Source organism: Rattus rattus, chromosome 15 (genome assembly GCF_011064425.1).
Source record: "Rattus rattus isolate New Zealand chromosome 15, Rrattus_CSIRO_v1, whole genome shotgun sequence".
NCBI lineage: Eukaryota > Metazoa > Chordata > Mammalia > Rodentia > Muridae > Rattus > Rattus rattus.
Window position 1 is genome coordinate 13,539,313 of NC_046168.1, and position 21,013 is coordinate 13,560,325.

Here is a 21,013-nt window from a genome sequence, read left to right on the forward strand (position 1 = left end):
AAGAAAATATTTTTTAAGAGCTAAAAAATTGGCATAATTTCTATGTTACAAGAAGCTAAGACCATTTGATTTTTCCAGAGTGGGTCATGTCCTCACCTTTAAGAAATGTCACCAAAGGACTCATCTCTCTCCAGGGACTGTTTAAGTTTCCTATCTTGTTGCTGTGATAAAAATCCCTGACCAAAGTAACTCAAGGAAGAGTAGGTTCGTTGGATTCACAATTTCAAGTTGCAGTCTATCCCTGAGGTGAAGTCAAGATTTCATGAATTTGAAACATCTAGCCACATTACCTCTACAGTCAAGTCCAGGGAGCAGTGAACTGTGTGCTAGTGTTCAGCTGGTTTAACTCTTACACAGTCCAGGATCCCTTGCCACTTATAGTATAGTATATAGTGGTCTTACGATCTCAATTAAGGCAATCAAGATAATGCTAACAGACCATCCAAGGCCCAACTTCCATCCTGACCATGCCAAGTTGACAGTCATTACTAAACCATCACAGGGTCCATCCTTCTGCTACTCACGACTGTGTAAGCCCAGTAGAAATACCTCCAGAGGAACTATCCTTTCAGTCTGGGCTATGCCTTGCTTGGTTCCACTCATTTTTAGAGCACCAGAGCCCACCCCCACCCAAGGCATATCTGTATCTATAGTAGATCTCTATGATAATGTAAGCAGATAACTTGGGTTTTGTTCACTCATTTAGAAACTTGGTACTTAGTCTGATAAACTGTCTCAATTTCTTACCTCCACAGGTCTCTCAGCTCCGCTCGATCTTCAAGTTACTGACTCTCTGAAGCTTCATCAGAAAAATTGTGTCAGTCCCTCCTCTGCCCTGCCCCTGCAGCCGTATGAGGAAATCCTGGTGACATCACCTTGCTCACTTGTTAGGACAAGAACCAGAAATAAGTACAGATCCATGGAAGACCTTTCCTCAGTTTGCTATTTCCCGACTGTCAGTCCCCTTATATGGAAGATAATTACATTGTCCTGTAAGTGTATCCTTTGCCATTTGAAATGTATTCATTCATTGAGTCAATGAGTTCTTCCTCAGATGCCCTCTGTCAGCCTTTCTGGAAGGGGTGCAAGAGCATTTTGGGGGTGATAAAAAGAATGGGTAGCTCGAGACCTCCCACAGGACTTTACAGATTTGTCCTTCTTGAACTCCATTACAAGCAGAGAGAACTCTGTTTCTGTGTATGTGGAGAAAGGCAGGAGGGTGTTAATATTATAGTACCAGAAAGTACAATAGTATCAACATCCTCCACAACAAAACACCTGACATCATCTTCGGGAAGTTAGTGTAGTTCCAAAGCTGCACTCGAATAGTAAGGCAAATAAACCACGTTCTAATTTTGAATACCAAGACAAAAGGAAATGTTCTTGGGAAAGGCAGGATGTCAAACAGCTTTAATGTGAATTAATTTAAACAGATAAATGTGTGCCCATTAGAGACTGTGACGGGCTGGAGAAATGCCTTGCAAGCATCATGACATGAGCTTCACCTCTAGAAGCAGCCTCTGCACCCCCTACCCCACCCCCAGAATTAAAAATCAGACAGATGCAGTGGTGTAGAATTGTAATCCTACTACTGGGGAGACAAAGACTGGTGGTGGTAGATCCTGGGACTCAGTGGTCTCAAGATCAATGAGGGAGACACTCTAAAAAAATTAAAATTAAAAAATGGCAGAACCTGAGGAACAACACCTAATTTTCTTGCAGGCATCCATGTATGTGCCCAAAACACACACACACACACACACACACACACACACACACACACACACACACACACACACACACACACACAGACAGAGAGAGAGAGAGAGAGAGAACAATGAAAAATAATAGAAATAAGGGTGTGACGTAGGTAGATGTCGGTACAGACACATGTATACATGCATGTGCAGACATTCACACAGAAGCATAGGCATACTTCATAAATAAGAAAAATTGGTGCTTTAAATAAGAGAAAGCAACTTCTAGAAATGATTCGCCAGTGTTTATTGCACTAGGGATCTACTCTGGATGAATAAATTGCTGTCTCTCCAAAAATGAACAAAATAGCTCTTGTCCAATACATGCCCAGTTCCTTAGCTGTTGTGTATACAAGAATTAAACTCCTTGACAGCTAAGCCCTTCTTCCTAGAAAACCAGAAGCTGTTTATAACACTTGTTATCTGTGGCAAGTCTAATTTTAACAGCATTTTCCCAAGAGAATAAAAAAATAAATAAATAAATAGAAGAAGACTGCTTCATTTTTTTTCCTTGACCCACTTTAACACACTCTGCCCCAGTTAACATTTCCCTTCCTTTGCATCCTTCCTCTCGTATGCTATCAAAGATGCTGGGCTATAGAAAACAAACTGATTGTTTTCTGCCTTCTGTACTGAAAGAGAGTACAGAAACCTGACCATATCCATCCACCATGCCTCTCTGCATAGACCTGCTGAAGAGGATGTTTGTCTTACAGGAAAATTCAGAAGACTCAGGTACACAAAATCTCAAATCCCCCTCTCAACTACCTTCTTAGAGCATCCACAACTCTATCTGATGAGGCCTGACTTTACTAGATACCATCTCAAAACACTCATGTAGCTGCTGTGTGTTCTACCCCTCTCCCTACTGAACATGAAAGACAGGCTGGGCTGGTGGTACTGTTCCTGTCTGTGCTGCTCGGCTGAAGTGAACAGCTTTGGTTACAGAACTAAGAGGTGAATCAGGCTCTGTGACCCCTTGGTCTTTTCCCAGCCCTCCGTGTATCTGCTTCCTGTGGACTTTTCCCCTTCCCCTCTGCACACTGAGACTTCAGACCTGGAGCAGACAACGGCTAGATTCCGATAAACCAAATTTAAGCATTTTCCAAAGGTGTCTGGGTGCAGAAGGATGGTGCCAATGCAGCCTAGACTGCTTTTGAGCGCAAGGGTAATGAAACTAATTGTGTCCTCTGCGTGAACTTTTAGGGAGAATTCACTATTTACCATGTTCTGTCTGATGCATAATTAAACTTTCATATGATTGAAATAAGATCAATCTTGGGAAGGACATGTGAAGAGAACAATGACTTACAGAACTAACCAAGTCTGTCAATCAAAGAAGCTGCAATAGTACACCACTTAGCAATAAAACTCCTAAAGTCCTATTAGGAAAGTCCCAAGTATCCTGGGCCCCTTGAGTGCTCCCGTGATCTGCTGTCAGTCTTGAGTTTGTATCTGTACTATGGCTTTGTTGCTATATTAAGGTTTTTATGCTAATTTTCTATTTGTGTGCGCCTTTATTTCAATTATTTTATTAATATTTCAAACAACTCTAAAACCCCAGCCTATACATGGACTAGCTTTAACAAAAACATCCTCTCAATTAATTTTAGCTGTTTCCTTTTTGTTTGGGAGCAGGCATTTTCCCACACTGCTCTACGGTCCTGAGGTTTTCCTGAGGCTGAGTTCCCTGTTTGCAGCCTGTAACTCAGATCTACTTAATGCTACAACAAAGAGAGGTGAAAGCTGCGTCGTGCTAAACAATCAGAAGAAAGAAAGCCAGGATATCGTATTTAGGAGAAAAATCAAAGAAAAATTGTGTAAGTTCTTATAAAGTTTGGAAATGATCCTAATGAAAAACTGCACTGCTTAAATATAGAACAAAGACGTGAAAACCTCCTGCCAGCCCTGGAGAGACCAACTCTCTAAGCTCATGAAAGCTGCAGTACCCCACGATCCCAGAGTCAACACAGTGAGATGCCCATCCTATTGTTCCAGATGTCCTTTTCTGAGAATATACATATTCTGGTAGAATATATATTAAATATTATTACAAGACTTGAATTATAAAACTAATTGTTTATTCTTTTTTTGTTTCTTAAGATAAGAGCCTCAGGGGACAGTAGAAGTAGGGATAATTTTATTCTAAGGCAGCACCCAACCTACAACACAGTTCTCAGGTGTGGAAGATCTAAGACATTTGTATGTCTCCCTGAAAAGCTCTCCTGATCTCCTTTGGCCCCACCCTATTCACTTCTAGGATGGCTGCCTGTCCCATGTGTGAATCTTGGAAGTTAGGCTGCTGTGCCTGAGAAGCTAACACTAAGTTGTGATCTGATGGTCAGGGAGCCATTTGAGATATGTTATCCGAAACAGTAGCTATGAAAAAGGAAGGTAGATCCAGGCGTAGATGTTCGTATCTGTAACCCCAGCACTTGGGAGGCGGACACAGGCACATAGATGGGCACCTGGATGGGACAATGAGGATTTACATAAACAAAGAAGCAAATATATACATATACATACATATACATATACATATACATATACATATACATACACACACACACACACACACACACATATATTTTTTTTTTTCAACTGACTCTTCATCCAATCCCCAGAGAAGTTTGAATTCCGGACAACTGGGCAGTGATGTACTAAATTGGAAGAAAGGGCCTCTTGGTCCTCTCCACATGGAATAGAGAGTAGGAAGATACCCTAAAGCAAGAAGATTCTTCAGCAGTGGGCAGTTTCTCCCAAGACGTCTGTGTGTATGCTAGTAGGAACCTGGAGTCACTGGATCTGGGTAGGTGTTTATCTTCGTAATAAATGGAAATACAGAACCCATTCTACTTGCAAACTTTCAAGTGGCTCCTGTATTACAAGCTACATACATAGGACGATGAGCTATTAATGCCTTAAGGAGATAAGCTAACTAAGTAACATTATTTTTATAGCACAATGGTGTGGGAAGTGGGGGTTAAAGTCCTTGCCTCCCTATGCAGATATCGGCTATGTCATCTCAGAAAAAGGATAGAGAAAACAAAATGGGACAAAAGTGGAACTTTCACTTGAAGGACCTGCAGCAGCAGCAGACATATATTTTCCAGATGCATCCCACTGGTCAAATGTCACCAAAACAATTTCCAAGCCAGCCTGCCCTCATCAGTTCTCAGGGCTCTTGATTACAAATTTATGAGATGCCTTCCCAGACAGCCCCGGGGAACCTTTGCCCCAGCCATCCCTTTGGCCCCACAGCATTTCTCACTGGGAACATTAGAAGCTTGCCATCAACCCAAATAAACAACTCCTCTCATGAATAGACTCAATGAAGGACCTATAAATCATATCTGTCAAAAACATCAGTGGCATTGCAGAAGACAGAAATCAATTCAAAATTCATCACCTCGCCTGACAAGAGCTTAATCTCCTATTGTTTAATAAGAACGGTGGCACCTTCGGTAGAATAGAGACCTGCAAGAGCTCATCTTAGTGTCCGTGACAGGACTGTTCAATTTTGGCTTAATCTGGCCTTCAGACCATTCCCAGTCTGCTGGCAGAACCCCTGCTCCAGCTTAGGATCAAGTTGCCAGTGGAAAGAGGACTCCTCTGAAGCCATATTTCATAGCTGTTCGTGCTATGGGTGGGTGGTTTGTACTATTTCAGTTTAAGAGGATGCAGAGCTTGCCACAGAACTGCTATACTCCATGCGTGCAGCGAGCTGAGGTTTACACACAGATGCACAGTCATCAAAAACACTCCTGTAGTGCAGAGGTCATCGGGGCATGCCCCTATCCCACAACCCATGAAGTAGCAGCTTCTGGCAGAACGCATTTTCCTGTAAGGCTGTTCATTTTAATCAGATTCCAAGTGCATATTAATCTTCAGGGTCAGAATTGATAAGAGGTATGGAGCTAGGCAAAGACAAGCAGAAGAGACAGGCAAAATCTGTTTTGACATTGAACACGTTATAACCTCCTGAACACATGAAAAGGCCAAACCCTTTATTCCAGTGACAAAGGAGTTACACAATGTGGCAGACATTGCCATGGCCCAGTGAGTCTCCTGATGTCCTCTTAGGTCATCTGCACACCCCTCTGTTCCTTCTCCCCCCTGTGCTCCCTAGAGTGGCTAACCTTCGTGACCACCTCTTTCCTGTGCAGAAGCTCCTGAGAAAACTGCCTTCGACTCCCATTAGTATACCCCTTCACTGCTTCCCAACTCCCCACTCTCTGTACCTAAGGACACTTAATCAGTATAGCCCATCACTGTTTCCAGTTTAGTTCACATGAATCAGCAGCAGCAACTCAATCTGCTTGCAAATGCCATTCGCAGGTAAGCAAAGTCTGGTCTCACAAACCTCCTTCACAAATCAGCAACAGCAGATTGATCCAGAAGAAACCGCAAGGCTCTGACAATTGTCCTCAGTCCGCAAAAGTGGCAAGAAATCTCCGAAACAACACCTGAGGCTTTGTGGTGCATTTCTCTCTTTGAAGTCGTGACAAATGATGACCAGCAAGGGATGGCAAGGTGTACCAATACCTTGCAGCACCATCCACTGTCCCCTGGGCTATGCTTACATCCTTTCCAAACATAACATGTTCTCTCCAGCATTTACTCCAGCAAAACATCACATGCCCTTTTTCCAGGCTGCCTCTAGAAGAACACCCCATGTCTCTTCTTAGCAAAACACCCTCTCATGAGTCTGCTGCAACCAAAGCATCCTCTCATAAGACAGAAAATCATCCCATGACACAACTGAGTTTCCAAAGAAACCACAAATTTCCACTTCAAATCCCTGTTATCATATTATACATTATTTAAGCTCTGAGAATCATTTAGAAACAACCACAATACCCCCTAGCACAGCCCTCTCCCATCTGGCACAGTATGGCTGGCCATGCTGTGACTTCCATACCAGGCAGCCTTCTAGCTTGCTTAAGGACACTTCACTGAGGTGAAAATATTCACTTCTGAAGGTGGCGATCTCATTATAGGACAGCTATTCCTCAATGGCTTCTAGAGTTTAATCTTTAGATTAGACAAACATAATTGTTACCAGGATAACTACCTGCAGAGGTTTGGGTAAGGACTATCAAGTTTCTTCTGTCTTACATTTTCTAGGTTCATTTTCTAAATTTGCAGTCATTTACTAAGATGATATTGCCTGGCCTGGATCCATCTTTGAAACTGGCTACTAAGATCTATCCTTTTCTATCACAGTCCATGTAGAGTTTTAACCAACATGACTTTGGATGTGATCTGCAGCGTGAGCTGCCATTAAACTACAAATCACTGCCCCACCCCAGGCTATGTGCCCACTGAGGTTACAAGAAGTCTCTAATCTCCTTTTCTTAATAGCACCATGCCCTAGTTGGTTATTAAACCTTATTTGTTAATCACCCCAATAGAAATGCATGTACACAGGCTAATTAGAGCATCTAAGGAACAAGGAAGCCACTTCACACAGATTTCCCATTTCTCACAAATTCATTAGTCTTAGCCATCCTTTCTGGTTGTTGATATAAATTAGTACTTGAGATTCTAAGCTGCAGAAGAACCCACAAGGAAACAGTTGACACAGCCAGGCATCTTGTTCCTGAACTGCAGTTTTCTTCTCAAACTATTTACTGACACTGGCTAAATAATGAGTTTACTTAATTGGGTATTTTTGCCTAAAGGAAATAATAATTCAAATAGGGCTATTTTAAATAGATCAGAAAATCTCCACTCATAAGCTGAAGCTGTCCCTTGTTACCTTTTCTATTGAAACTTCCTTTGGAGTTTCCATTACAATTCTGCTTTCTACAGTCTTTAAGGAAACAAGACACCAAAACTTTCTCTTTCTGCTCATCCCAAGAACATTCCATTTGGGGGGCGGCTATCATTAAAACCTACATTTTTTTAAGACTCACTTCCAAAACCCTCAATGATTTTCACTCCCTTTGAACTGTTTCCCCTTCTGCCTTCACCAAAGGCACTTTCTTTCTCTTGTTCTTACCATGAATCCTGACATGTCCTCCCTGTTCAATGACAGCTCTGTTGTCATCTCCTAGGAGCCCCCTCCTGGCTGTCAGTCATCAGTACTTCACTTGCTGTCATGTCACAGGAAAGAGCTGATGAGCCTCCTTTCATAGGCAAAACAACAACAACAAAAAATGATAATAATAATGATAATAATAATAATGAAGAAGAAGAAGAGGAAGAGGAAGAGGACGAGGAAGAAGAATAGAGTTGAGGCATCTCCAGAGCTTGCTAGGTGGGTTCTGTCAGTTGTCAGGAAACTGTGCACTTAACTGGGGTGTCTGTAGTTAATAGATATAGCATGAAATTTGGGAAAATTGAATTTTTAGTCCTATTTCTATATTTCTTTTCATTTTCTTCATAAAAAAATAATAACGAGGCTGAGAGAATCAGAAGAGATGTATATAGTCCTGATACATAGACTGGCACTTGAATCTCTGTGAGTTAGTTGTTCATTGGTACTGCTGGTCGTGTCTGTAGTTCTTGGGATTGCTCTAGTGTTTTCTCCTATATGCCTCCACTAACTTAACTCCCTGCCTGGTCCTCTGTCCATATTTAATTTAGGGCCAGGGTCTCAATAAGTTTCCTAGGACCTTTCCTTGAACTCACTCTAGCCTAGTCATTGAATTTCTGATTGTCTGCCTGAGCTTCTTAAGGAATTGCAATCCCAGATCTATGGATGGTTTAATGCTCATCCTAATTTTCCACAAGTAGTGGAAAAATAATTGCAGGATGATGTCATCTTAGTCAGGTGTCCTGATTTCCTGCACAATTGCTTCTCATCTCAGAACACCTTCAGTTCAGATAGCATGCCATGCTTTTCCTCTAGAGTTGTCTACCTTGCAAAAGTACATACAGAGCAAATTAAATCACGACCAACCCATGCAATCCTCAAATGTTCTTCACAACTCAAACAATGGAGACTAGGGTGAGAGAAGAGGAAGTTCTATGGTTCCGGAAGGCTGGGTGATGATCTTGCAGTAGGCAGGTCCTGGAAGGCTACCAGGTACTTATGAGAGACAGGTTCTGGGAAGCTATCAGGTACTTATAAGAGACAGGTTCTGGGAGGCTGTACCATGTACTCCCAGGAAGCGGTTTCTGAAAGGCTGTGTGATATACTTACAGTAGGCAGATCCATGGTAAGGGTCTCTACCCCATTGTCCAAGTGTTCTTCAGTTCACGGAGCTTAATTGTACTTACAACAAGGCCTGAAAGTTGTGAGCTAATCTACAGATGACCAAACAGACCATCAAGTTGTTTGGCAAGGGAAATGTAGAAATAAGAAAGTCCATCTCTTCCTTTCTTCTCCTGGGTGTGTAGGAGGTAGAGGCAGAGATTAGAAGTTGCATGGCTCTACAATATGGGGAGCAGGCAGGGTGGTAGACCAATTCGTTAGAGCAGTCCAGTACTCAAAACCAGAGAAAGGAAGCCACACGTAGTACTCTGTAAAGCAAAAATGTATGTTTCTTTGTCTTCTAGGCACAATGACTGGAGATTGTCCACCTCCATGCGATGTACCCATGGCTATCCTAAGTACAGAACTGAGAGGACACAATCTTAATCCTGTCTCTCACCTCAGTGAGACAGCACCCATGGTTATCCTATTCAGGCACAGAGCTGAAAAAAGAAGGACATAATGTGACCTTTTAAAGAAACTTAGCTATGCCACTGTGAGCAGTTATGTGTGGTCTTGAAATAGGTATATCATAGAAGCACATTGTTTAAATTAAGTATTCACATTAAAAAGCAACATCGATTAGAAACATTATATGCATGGACTCAAAAGTGGTTATGAGAGTATGCATAAGACCCACACAAGATCAAACCAGACAAAGTTCTAGCATTGGTAGTAAGTGGTTCATGAAGTCTCATTCACCCACCCATAGTTGAGAGGCTAATGCTTACTGGGGAAGGGGAAATACGTTTTTTTCGAGAATTTGGTCCTGACAAATTAGCCATAGTCCAGAAAATGATTCCACATCCAAGCACATATAGACAGTACTATATGGCTCAATGGTTGCTGTTGTTCGTTTGCTTGCTTGCTTGTTGTAAAGAATATGAAGTTGAGGGGATAAAGTGTGAGGAGATAGAGAAGGGAATGGCAGTGAGTGAAGGGAGGTTAGATTTGATTAAAATATTTGATTATTAAATTGTCAAAAAAGAAAGAACAAAAGCAAAACCATGAGTAGGTTCTCCATGCTCCAGTAGATGGCCTCACTCTCATGCACATATGGGCCAATTTCTTCTCATAATTGAATAAATAAAGCTCTTCACATGGAAGTCGAACAATGGTAGGCCACACCCCTCAGGGTTTCTCAGCTTCTCCTAGGTACTAGAAAAGGCAGTGCATTTTCAAGAAAGGGATAATCAGTGCCAATGACTGAGGGAATCTGAGGGAGGCAGGTTGCTCTCGGATTCACACCTTACCAAAGAGATAACTCTGAATTTTTTCTGAGACCACAGAATCTTCATCTTTATTTTCCACAATAAGACACTAGTGTTCTAAGATTTTTATTCTTTCAAAATTGTGTCTTTCTTACCAAATTCCCAAATCATTTGATCGCAGATATTGCATTTACCTTTTAATTTGAAGTACTGAAATATCCAATTCGTTTTCTCCCTGGTCAGCCCAGTATATAGACCAGGGCTAGCAGATGAGCACATCATATACCATTCTGGGCTCCTTTGTTGCACACAGAAATGAAGAGGTGATTGAATATTGGTTTCAATCTATATTGATCTCAGAGGAATACACATAAAGCACAGTTTCCTTTTTAATAATGCTCTAAAATAAACCTTGAAACATTTACAATTCTCCTTTAAGGTGGGTTCAGGAAGAAGGGCTCGATGAAGCTAGTCAATTTCACCATGTGATCTTACTTTAATTTAAAAAGAGTCGCATACCCTCCCTAAGGCATGTGAGGAATTATTCCACAAGATGTCTAGTGTTAAAAGAAAACCACTGATGCTATTACTATGTCCAAAGCAGAGAGGTGCCTATCGAAACCTATTGAAAACTTCCGTCAGAGCTGAAGGGGCTTGCAACACCATAGAAACAACAATACCAACCAACCAGAGCTCCCAGGGACCAAACCACCATCCAAAGAGTACACACGGCTCCAGCTGCATATGTAGCAGAGGATGACCTTGTTGATCACCAATGGTAGGAGAAGCCCTTGGTCCTGCCAAGGCTCAACCCCCCCCCAGTGTTGGGGAATGTCGGGGTGGGGAGGTGGAAAGAGGTGGGTGGTTGAGTTGGGAGAGCACCCTCATAGAAGCAGGAAGAGTGGAGATGGGATAGGGAGTTTGTGGATGGGAAATCAGGAAAGGGGATAACATTTGAAGTGTAAATAGAATAATATTCCCAAAAAGAACATATAGCAAAACAACAATCTAAATAATAAAAAAAAGAAGAAGAAGAAAAACCTTCCTTCAGCCTTCTACTTATTTCCTCCACAAGACTCAAGAGGTAAACAAACAACCTGGAACAATATACCAAGTCACTTGTCCTACTCAGTGACTTTGTTCCTATGTGACAGAAAGAAACATTTCTGACAGCAATGTTGATGTCCCTAAAACAATTTGTGCTGTTGTTGTTTAAGATATTGCTTGTTGATGTTTATCTAAATGAAAATGAATTGGAAGAACAGAGGTGGCCAGTGACCTAGGTGAGCACCTCAGAAGGAATAATAAGCAGACCTGGGTAATGTGGCCCAGGCATTACGACTGTGCGGCTACATATCAGGCTGCAACATGAAAAGCAGCCTTCAGATAGATTTCTTTTTGCTGGAGCCAAGAAAAGGTTGGCAAGCTGTAATAACAGTGTTGGTTCACTCCAGTAAACCAGTCATGATTCATTTTAAAGCCAAGATTAAGACAAAACTGGAGGAAAAAACCCATGAAGATAGAAAATTGGCACATAACTTCTTTTCTCCCAGGAACTGGGATAGAGGGCTGGTTAAGAGTTGACTAGGAGGTCAAGAGCAAATTGATGGCTGATGCTCTCTTAGGCATAGTGCAGCATGCAGTCCAGTCTTTGAGACCAAATACGGATCATACTTTTATTTATTTAGCACATTAATATTTTGGGGGGCATTTAATGACATAGTCTTCTTAGCTATCTCAGGTTGGCCTTGTGATCTTTGACCCCCTGTCTCTGCCTCTCAAGTGTTGAGGTTACAAGCACACATCACTATCCAGATCTAAGGCACCCACATAAGAGAGTGCTTTCCTATTCTATAATTCTCAATGATCTCTGAAACATCTCATAAATTTATGTATAGAGGAATTCCACAGCTATCATAATTTAAAAAAACCACATTGTAAATAAATGTTGAAATTGCTTCTAATTTAGTTCAAACTGGTCATTTCAGTGTTTAACTAGTTTAACAAAAATAGGAGAAATTTTAGATTCAATTTCCCTCCTGTGAGGAGATTATAACTTAGCTGGAAATCAAGGGTCAACAAATATAACAAAGAATGTGAAGATGCCCTTCACAGGCTACATGAAATGCTGCATGTCTGCCATTCTTCCCAGTGGACATTCTCATCCTAGATCCCAGGTAGACATTCTCATCCTAGATCCCAAGTGGGCATTCTCATCCTAGATCCCTGGCTTTATTATTATTCCATATCTGTTTTTCAATATATCAAAGTATAACGGCAAATATGTCTCAGGAAAAATTACCCAAAATTTGGAAATAAGAACAAATGGAGGGGTTGGGGATTTAGCTCAGTGGTAGAGCGCTTGCCTAGCAAGCGCAAGGCCCTGGGTTCGGGTCCCCAGCTCCGGAAAAAAAAAAAAAAAAAAAAGAACAAATGGATTGCAGAGCCTCCAGACATTATTCTGGAGCACTGTTATATAGGTGCTCCCAGAGAAGAGCTAAGTCTCTTAGACAATGGCTCTGCATTGCAATGTCTGGTATATGCATGATAACTTGTAGGTTACTGTCCAACAGAAGTGCAAATAATATGTCTGGTATAGATATGAAATACGAAATTGAGCCATGATGTGCTAGGATGTTCTCTTAAACCTAGCAAACCTACACACTTGGCCTCTTTCTTACCAGTACTACTACCCTAAAGTTTTTCTCACAATTCAATTAAGTAACTACTGGTATATATTCTCTTTGCAGGAGTCATTCTTCAACTTTTGTGAAATATAAAATAATAGATGAATTTGTCTTGTTACTATTGTGTTGTTTATAAGATGAAATAATTAGAAATGAATCCACTATCTGGTAATCAGTAAGTAAATGATAGGACACAGGTACATGCCATGCAGCTATTTAAAATGATGATAATCATACTTAAATTATTACCATTAATCTAATAACGATAAAAATTTCTTTCAGAATAAACAGCAAACGTGCTTTAATATACTTCTGATATAATTACATCAGTATATTTCTATTTTATACTATAGAACACTATCTGGAAACACATTCACCCTGGCTGTTACCCTTGGTTCTTTTCCTGTTGCTAGGAGAAAATAACCCAACTAAAACAACTTAAGGGAGAAAGATTGTTTGGCTCACAATTTCATGTTACAATCCATTATTTTGAGGAAATTGAGGGGACACAAACTTGAAGTGGTGAATCACATGACACCATATCAAAAGCAGAGAGTAATGAATTAATAGTGAACTAGTGCCTAGCTGGCCTTCTTCATTCCTATATCTATGTGTGGCATAGCCAATACTGTTGAGAAAAATTACGCGTGGCCTTGTTGGAGGAGTTATATCACTGGAGGTGAGCTTTGAGACTTCAAAAACCTATCTCAGGCCCTATCTGAATCTTTCTCTGTGCTTCCTGAAAATCAGGAAGTCAACTTTTCAGCTACTGCTCCAGCACCCTGCTTACCTGCCTGTTGTCACATTGCCTGGCATGATGGCCATGGACTACACTTCGGAAACGCTAAGCTAGCCCCAAACTAAATACTGTCTTTTAAAAGATGCCTTGCTCTTGGTGTTTCATCATAGAAATAGTAATACTAAGACAGCTTAGTTGATAATTTAATGAGCATAGTGAAATTTTAAATTTTTGGCATTTTTAGTGGTAGATTGAAAAATATGAATGTGGTAAATTTTTAGTATTTCACAGTCAAATACATGTGGTATTTAGCAGTAGCCACTCCTGCTGAGCAAATGAAAATTCTAGAACCAGAAATCACTAAGAGTGTGTGTGTGTGTGTGTGTGTGTGTGGTGTGTGTGTGTGTTTGTGTGTGTGTATGTGTGTGTGTGGTTGTGTATGTGTGTGTGTCTCTGTGTGTGTGTGTGTGGTTGTGTCTGTGTGTGGGTGGTTGTGTGTGTCTCTGTGTGTGTGTGTGTGTGTGTGTGTGTGTGTGGTGTGTATGTGTGTGTGTGTGTGTGTGTGTTTGGTGTGTGTGGTATGTGTGTGTGGTGTGTGTGTGTGTATGTGTGTGTGTGTGTATGTGAGTGTGTGTGATGTGTGTGTATATGTGTGTGTATGTGTGTGGGGTGTGTGTGTGTATATGTGTGTGTGTGGAGTGTGGTATGGTGTGTGTGTATGTGTGTGGGTTGTGTATATGTGTGTGTGTGGTGTGCATGCTCATTATGCAAAAATTAATATATTTAATTTTTCATTCCAGCCCTTAAACCGGAAGCCACCTATGCATCAGTGAACAAGAGAATGGACACAGAAATTTATACAGATAGACCCTGAAATATTACACTTCAAAGAGAAAAGGCTCATCATAAACATATGCAAACATATGCAAAAATTTTGCTCACAGTAGCAGAATGACCAAAACAACTGTTTGTAAGTTAATATGTTCTATATTATTGTATTTATACAAAGGATCAACGTGAGCTAGCTCAAGTTCGTGCTCTCAGAAGTCAGCGTGTATTAGAGGAAATGTTCAAAAATATAAAAATATTTGAAAGCATGTAATACTATGTTTCTTGATGTATGTAGCAGTTATAAGGATATATTAATTTGTGAAAATGTTCTAAGTTGAAGACTTAGATCATCAAGGCTTAAGCTCCAACTGTACAATACAAACAAGATTCTACTTATACCAGGTGAAGTTCAAAGTGAGTGCCACTCCTAAGACCTGTGAGATCCGCCCAGCATTAGACTCTGTTCAAACCATATTTGTGTAGCTCCTAGAAGGCTGCATGCTTCTCTTCCCCGGTTCATTACTACTGTTGGTAACTTTAAATAGGACCAACATAGCATAGTCATAAAACCACTAACTGGAAAAAAGTTTGCCTTGATTTAAATGCATGCAATGCCACTTCCTAGCTCCGTCCTGAAAGCAATTTACGAACCATTCTGTGACTGTTTTCTAGCTGCAAAGTAAGAAGAGTAATAGAGCTCCTTATCGATTCTCCTCAACAGTTGCCTTTATGCCTATGTGAACTGTTAGAGGAGAAGTCATTATTCTACACTTGTCTGTCATTCAGACACATCTTCCCTCACAGTTCATTCTCCTGAGCTGAATTAATTTATATGCATTAGGTTGCAAGGAATGCTCTAAAAAATGTCATAGACAGGATAACTTCAACAACAGAAATGTATTGACTCTCAAGAAGCACAAACATAATGAGAACAAGGAATCTTGTGGTGCCCAGTCCCAAGGACACATCTACAACACAACTCCTGCACCGAAGGCTCGTGACTCATCGTGGAAGGCAGTCAGGGATATTGGAAGAGCCAGATGAACAAGAAACCTGCTGTGAGATTATGTCTTCAGAGAAACTACGTCCACGATATCCCATCAACTGGGCTGAATTAGGTCTGAAGCAGGATGCTACCAATATACATTCTAACATAGAATGGGAAATTCCACAGGGACTCAACCTTTAGTTTTCTCAACTACAGGCAACTAAAGGACGCTGGATAAAGAGGGAAAAGTCTTCCCCAGGGAAGCTTAATACAAATACAATGTGGTCATTTTCAAAATCATAGAATACATACAGATAATCTTATGTAAACTCAGCAGGTTGTACTTATATATTTGTTAATAAAGCAAAAGAGGATATGAGTTTGAGGTTGAGAAAGGGAGCAACAGAAGGCCCATGGGAGTGGTTAGAGGGTGGAAATGGGAGGGGAAAAATGCTGTGATCATATTTAAATTAAAAAAGGAAGAAACAGCAATGAGTCAAGTTCACAGAATTGCCAGGGATGGCATCATCATGACCCCTCTCCTTGTCTGGTTCTCTTCCCCTTGAATGTCTGTCTTCCAGTCTCCGTCTTTCACAAACACATCAGTCATTTTGACTAGTATCTACTCCAATGAGGTCATTTAACCTTGGTTGTCTTTTTATAGATTCTCTTTCCAAGCACAGTAACACTTTGATGCATTGGTAGTTACCATTTAAATATATGAAGTGGGTGAAAAGGGGAACTTCAGCCCATGATAGATACTTATCTCCCTGTCCCTCTCACAGGACCTGTCATCTTCCAGAAGAGTGGGTGTGTCTTATTGTCTGGGCTATGTAAGCTCCCAAGGAGTTATCTGCACAAAGGAGATGCTTAATAAATAAGAACTACAAAGGGAAGGAAGTTCAAACAAACAGGATCGTGGCAGCAAAACACATCACTTCTTAAAAGGACCAATGATCTAAGGAAGTCAGGAAAGCTTTATTCAATTAAGTAAATGATCATAGTTGAAAGCAGAAGTTGATAGATGATGTGCAATGCCCAGTTGGGGCTGACATAGATCTTATTGTAATTCTGTATCACTCACTGCAAAGTGAAGTTTGTCTTCAATACCAGTCCCTAACCATGAATTACACAGCACATCTTGCTTCCGAGACTTTTAGGATATACATTCCTTCCTGAACTTCAATTTAATTGCATTTTAATAGACAATTAATTCACTTACAAAAATAGCAATATAGTTAGCTTCTTTCCTTCCTGTCTCTATTACGCCTATCTGGTGTCATTCACACCCAAGTTTTGTTTCAGAAACTTAACATGTAGTAAAAAGCAGGGCAGAGCAGACCCTCTATCCAGACAAGCTTAGCATCACACTTGAAACATCACGCACAGACACATGAACGGGACCAGTGTGAGACTACAAATAGTTTTTCTGCTTGGATGAGTACATCAGAGGGAACAGACCGTGCAAATGAGGGCAGTGACCGAGTCAATCTAGGTGGCTTTTGTCATATGCGGGGGACATCCACACTCTCTGTAATGTGAAACATTGCAGAAGGAGAAGCTCTGATAAGCAATTCCAGGTCATGCAAAGCAAACCTGACCCTCTAGGGACCCAGCTCTTGAAGGGACCTTAGGTCAAGATTTGTTTTCCTTAAGCCTGAAATTAGTACCTTGGTCTGGGATGAGAAATGTGTGTTTGTCAATCATCCAATCCGCCCAGAGAGAACTTTGAAACTCATATAGTCTAACAGAATCTTTTCAGTGATGGATAAAACAAAAACGATTTCAAACCAAACCAAAAAAAAATAATAATAAAATAAAAGATCCTCTATGCCTAGAAAAGACAAATGTTGGTAACCTCACCTCCATGGCCTTCCTATTGACACAGTTGACAGCCCAGCATCTGAATTTAAACTCTAAACTGCCAGCTTCTTTGTCTTAGATAATCTCTTGTTTCTTTGTCTTTCTGTAACATTGCCCTTAGAAAGGTAAGAAAAAGAAACATTTGAACTACTAATCAAGTGAAACAGGAAGGCTCTTATTATATTCTATAATGTTTTTCATCCAGTATTTAATATGAAAACTGTATTTTCAGAATTATAACATGGTTTGCCAATATATGACTTCCAAAGAGAACTGTTACAAGTCGTTGCTATGCAATTTCTTTTAAATCTGATGTCAAGAAACTGTAGGCTCATCCCCCCACACTTGTCCCTGCTTGCTTTGACTGGGCAATAGGCTACTTCCCCTGGACTCTCAAGACACAACTGGCCTGGACAATAGGAAAGGTCAGAAATTATGTAACATCAAGGTGAAGGGAGGGGATATTCATAACCCCTATTCTTGAGAAAGAGACTGCATCTCAACATTACATGAATAAGCTGAAGTTCAGTTATTGTGAGAATGGGCCAGGCCAAGAGCCCAAGTATTTGACTACAACGTGAAAGATCTTTCTACCACATCTCTCTGTGCAGATGGCCTTTCTTCTATACTACAATGACACAAATCACTGGACCTAGTAGATTTGAAAAGGAGGCTATGGTTCTGACCCCTAAGTCTAGACTGTCCCCATGACAGCTAGCATGGGTAGCACTAAGTACCAGTCAGCTCTCCCAGTCTCTCAGGACCTGCAGCTATCTCCACTAATCCCTAATTTTCCAAATGCTGACACTTAGACTTAAGGACATTTGCAAATATACACAAAATTAGAATATTAATGCCTTTATCTGCTGTTTCAAACCCAAGACCAAACCATGAATTTGGTTTCTTAGTTTGACTGCCTCCTCAAAGGGAAATCAGAAGCATGGAGCTCTTTGTGACCTGTCACGTGCAGATATCAAGAACCCAAAACAGCGGTCAGGCCTTTAAAACTGCATTTTATTTAGAGAACAGAGAGAAGACAATGGATTAACCGTCTAAAACCCTTCTACCTCATCTTTACCCAGCAGAATGCATAGGGAAAAAATAGGAACAAAGGCTCTCGGTCATTTTAAAGCTCAGTCTCCCCGCTGCTCGGGTAGCAAGCCACATCCCAGAGACATGTGTTGCGTGTTCCTGTCTTGTTACCATCTCTCATATCCTGCCTTTATCCTATGGTGTCTGGGTTGAGGCAAGACTTGAAATGTTGAGGCTATCCATGTGTTGTTAGCTACCAACATTGTATCCTTCCAGAGGCACCTGGGTTGAGAGGGATTTCACTCAGAGTAAACAAATCCTTAATGGTGTATGTGTGTTGCTAGGCTACAGACCACACATATATATTGATGCCTTTTTTACAATATGCAGTACCAGTATGTCATTGTACTATAGGATATAAAGTGTCCCTTCCATGCCCCTTGACCTGTGCCCCATCAACTCTTCCCCCCTGTGGTTGTTTCCAATTTCATTTTCAACAAACGTATTTCTCATTCGTACATAGACCAACTTGGGCTTGCCCGCACCTCTTTTCTATCTTAATTCTTTATCTGCCCCTTTTGCTTCTTCATTCTGTTTCATGATGCTTCACCCACAGCACAGAGACAAATAGTCAGGCTTGGGTTTATAGGACTCGGACAAGGGAGACCCGAGTGTTGAGAAGTGTTCACATACGGGATGAACACTGCCTTAGCCGCATACAGGCTGGTTGCTATGGAGCCCTGTTGTTTGGGATCCTAAAGCCCGGCCCCATGTGGAAGATGCTGTTGTTATCAGACTCCTTTACGAAGCAATAGGGATTCAGTTGATTCATTAATTGCCCACATACATGAAAACATTGGATGAATAAGGTAGGGTGTCTCTGTGAGTTATTTATACCTTATGGGAGGGCAATTTAATTAAATTGCTCTTCTCCTAACATGTACTTGAGCTCAGTCTCAGGAGGAGTTTAATGCCTGTAACTAGAAATGTAGGAAAGTAATTTTGAAAGGTGGGCAGTTGTGCAAAGGGCAGACGTGCCCTGGGGAGCTGCATTGAGAGGCTGTGGCAATGGGAGAGCATTGGACCCTGGGAGGCAAAATCCAGAGAAAAGATGAGAAAGGGAGAGGGTGTGACAGAAGATGGAGAGGAGGTTGGGAGGAGGGAGACAGGCAGGCAAAGCCCACACCTGTCAGGTCCCCACATTTCCAACAGTCATATCTGAGAGGGGGGTGTGTGTGTGTGTGTGTGTGTGTGTGTGTGTGTGTGTGTGTGTGTGTGTGTGTGTGTGTTGGTTTAGAGGTTGTGGGAACCTGAAATTTTTAAAGCTTCCTGCCGGATAAAGTCTGTCAGGCACTTTACCCTCCCACAAAATAAACAGAAAGCAGAAAGGTTTATGAGGAGGAGGAGATGCAATATACTGCCCAGGAAGGCCTCACTGCCAGACGCCCGCCCGCGCTCCCAAGTCACTCCCCAGCTGCCAACTGTGAAAGGAGGATTTTAAATTGCGATTTGACTTTCCTGGCCTCCTGCGATTTTATTAACCCCCTGTAGCAACCGTGTCCATTTGTGAGCCATTCTATTTTATTGGAAGGAGCATGTAACTATACTGTGGCCCACAGGCAGGGACTAGACACTAAAAGAATAGCTCTGAAACTTTGCTGATTGGCGAACATGATCATTCTAGGAGGGAAGCTGGGTCATATTTCTTCCCTGCTTACTATTTTGGTAGTTTCCAGGTTCCTAGAAAGTCAGAGCTATAGTTCTTCGTATGGTCATAAGTTCGTCGATCCAGACATCTACACCCTCATAAGAGGAGATGCTCTCTCTTCTTTTCCTTCTTCTTCCTAGAAGTATCATGCTGTCCATGGAGCCGAGGGTGGAGTGAGAAAAGTATGAGCTCCAAGTTGCTAACCAGCTGGGCAGGTTTCCTGGCCCCTCAGTTCCTTGATCTTCTGGGATATGGAAGGGAATGATAGCACTTTCCTATTAGAATGTGATAGTTTCTAACATTATAACAGAGTTCCCCTGAGGTGATGATGAATATTAAACAGTAGAGTTTGATGAATTAAGAATAATCTTTAGTCCAGACTCTGATGGCCTAACATGAGACATTATCAACTCCTCTTTGTCACCCTGGATACCAAGTACATGATTGTCAACATAGCACCACTGGACCAGGCATGCATCTGATCTCTGTTACCTTCAAAAAGGTTTGTCCTCTTTTTTTTTTAATTGGATCATTTATGTATTTACATTTCAAATGTTACTTCCTTTCCTGGTGTCTTCCTCTCCGATTTCCCCTTCCCCTGCTTCTGTGAGGATGCTCCCACTCCCACCCACCCACTCCCACCTCAACACCCTGGCTTTCCACTACACTGGGCAAAAGGACCTTCACAGGACCAAGAGCTTCTCCTCCTATTGATGCCAGACAATGCCATCCTCTGCTACATATGCAGCTGGAGCCATGGGTCCCCTCCATATGCACTCTTTGGTTGTCGGTTTAGTCCCCTGGAGCTCTGGGGGGTCTGGTTGGTTGATACTGTTGTTCTTCCCATGGGGTTGCAAACCACTCCAGATCCTTCAGTCCTTTCTTTAACTCCTCCATTGGGGTTCCAGTGCACAATCTGATGGTTGGCCTCAAGCATCCTCATCTGTATCAGTAACGTTCTGGCAGAGCCTCTCAGGAGACATCCATATCAGGTTC

The 21,013-nt window shown here is 41.5% G+C and overlaps 1 long non-coding RNA gene across 1 annotated transcript; it reads left to right on the forward strand.

Annotated features, from left to right (window-relative positions):
• Window positions 1-760: 760 nt before the first annotated feature.
• LOC116884835 lies at window positions 761-3,888 on the forward strand. The gene is made up of 3 exons (XR_004385902.1): window positions 761-992; window positions 3,396-3,577; window positions 3,861-3,888. It is a non-coding gene; the product is annotated as an uncharacterized LOC116884835 (long non-coding RNA).
• The last annotated feature ends 17,125 nt before the right edge of the window (window positions 3,889-21,013 follow it).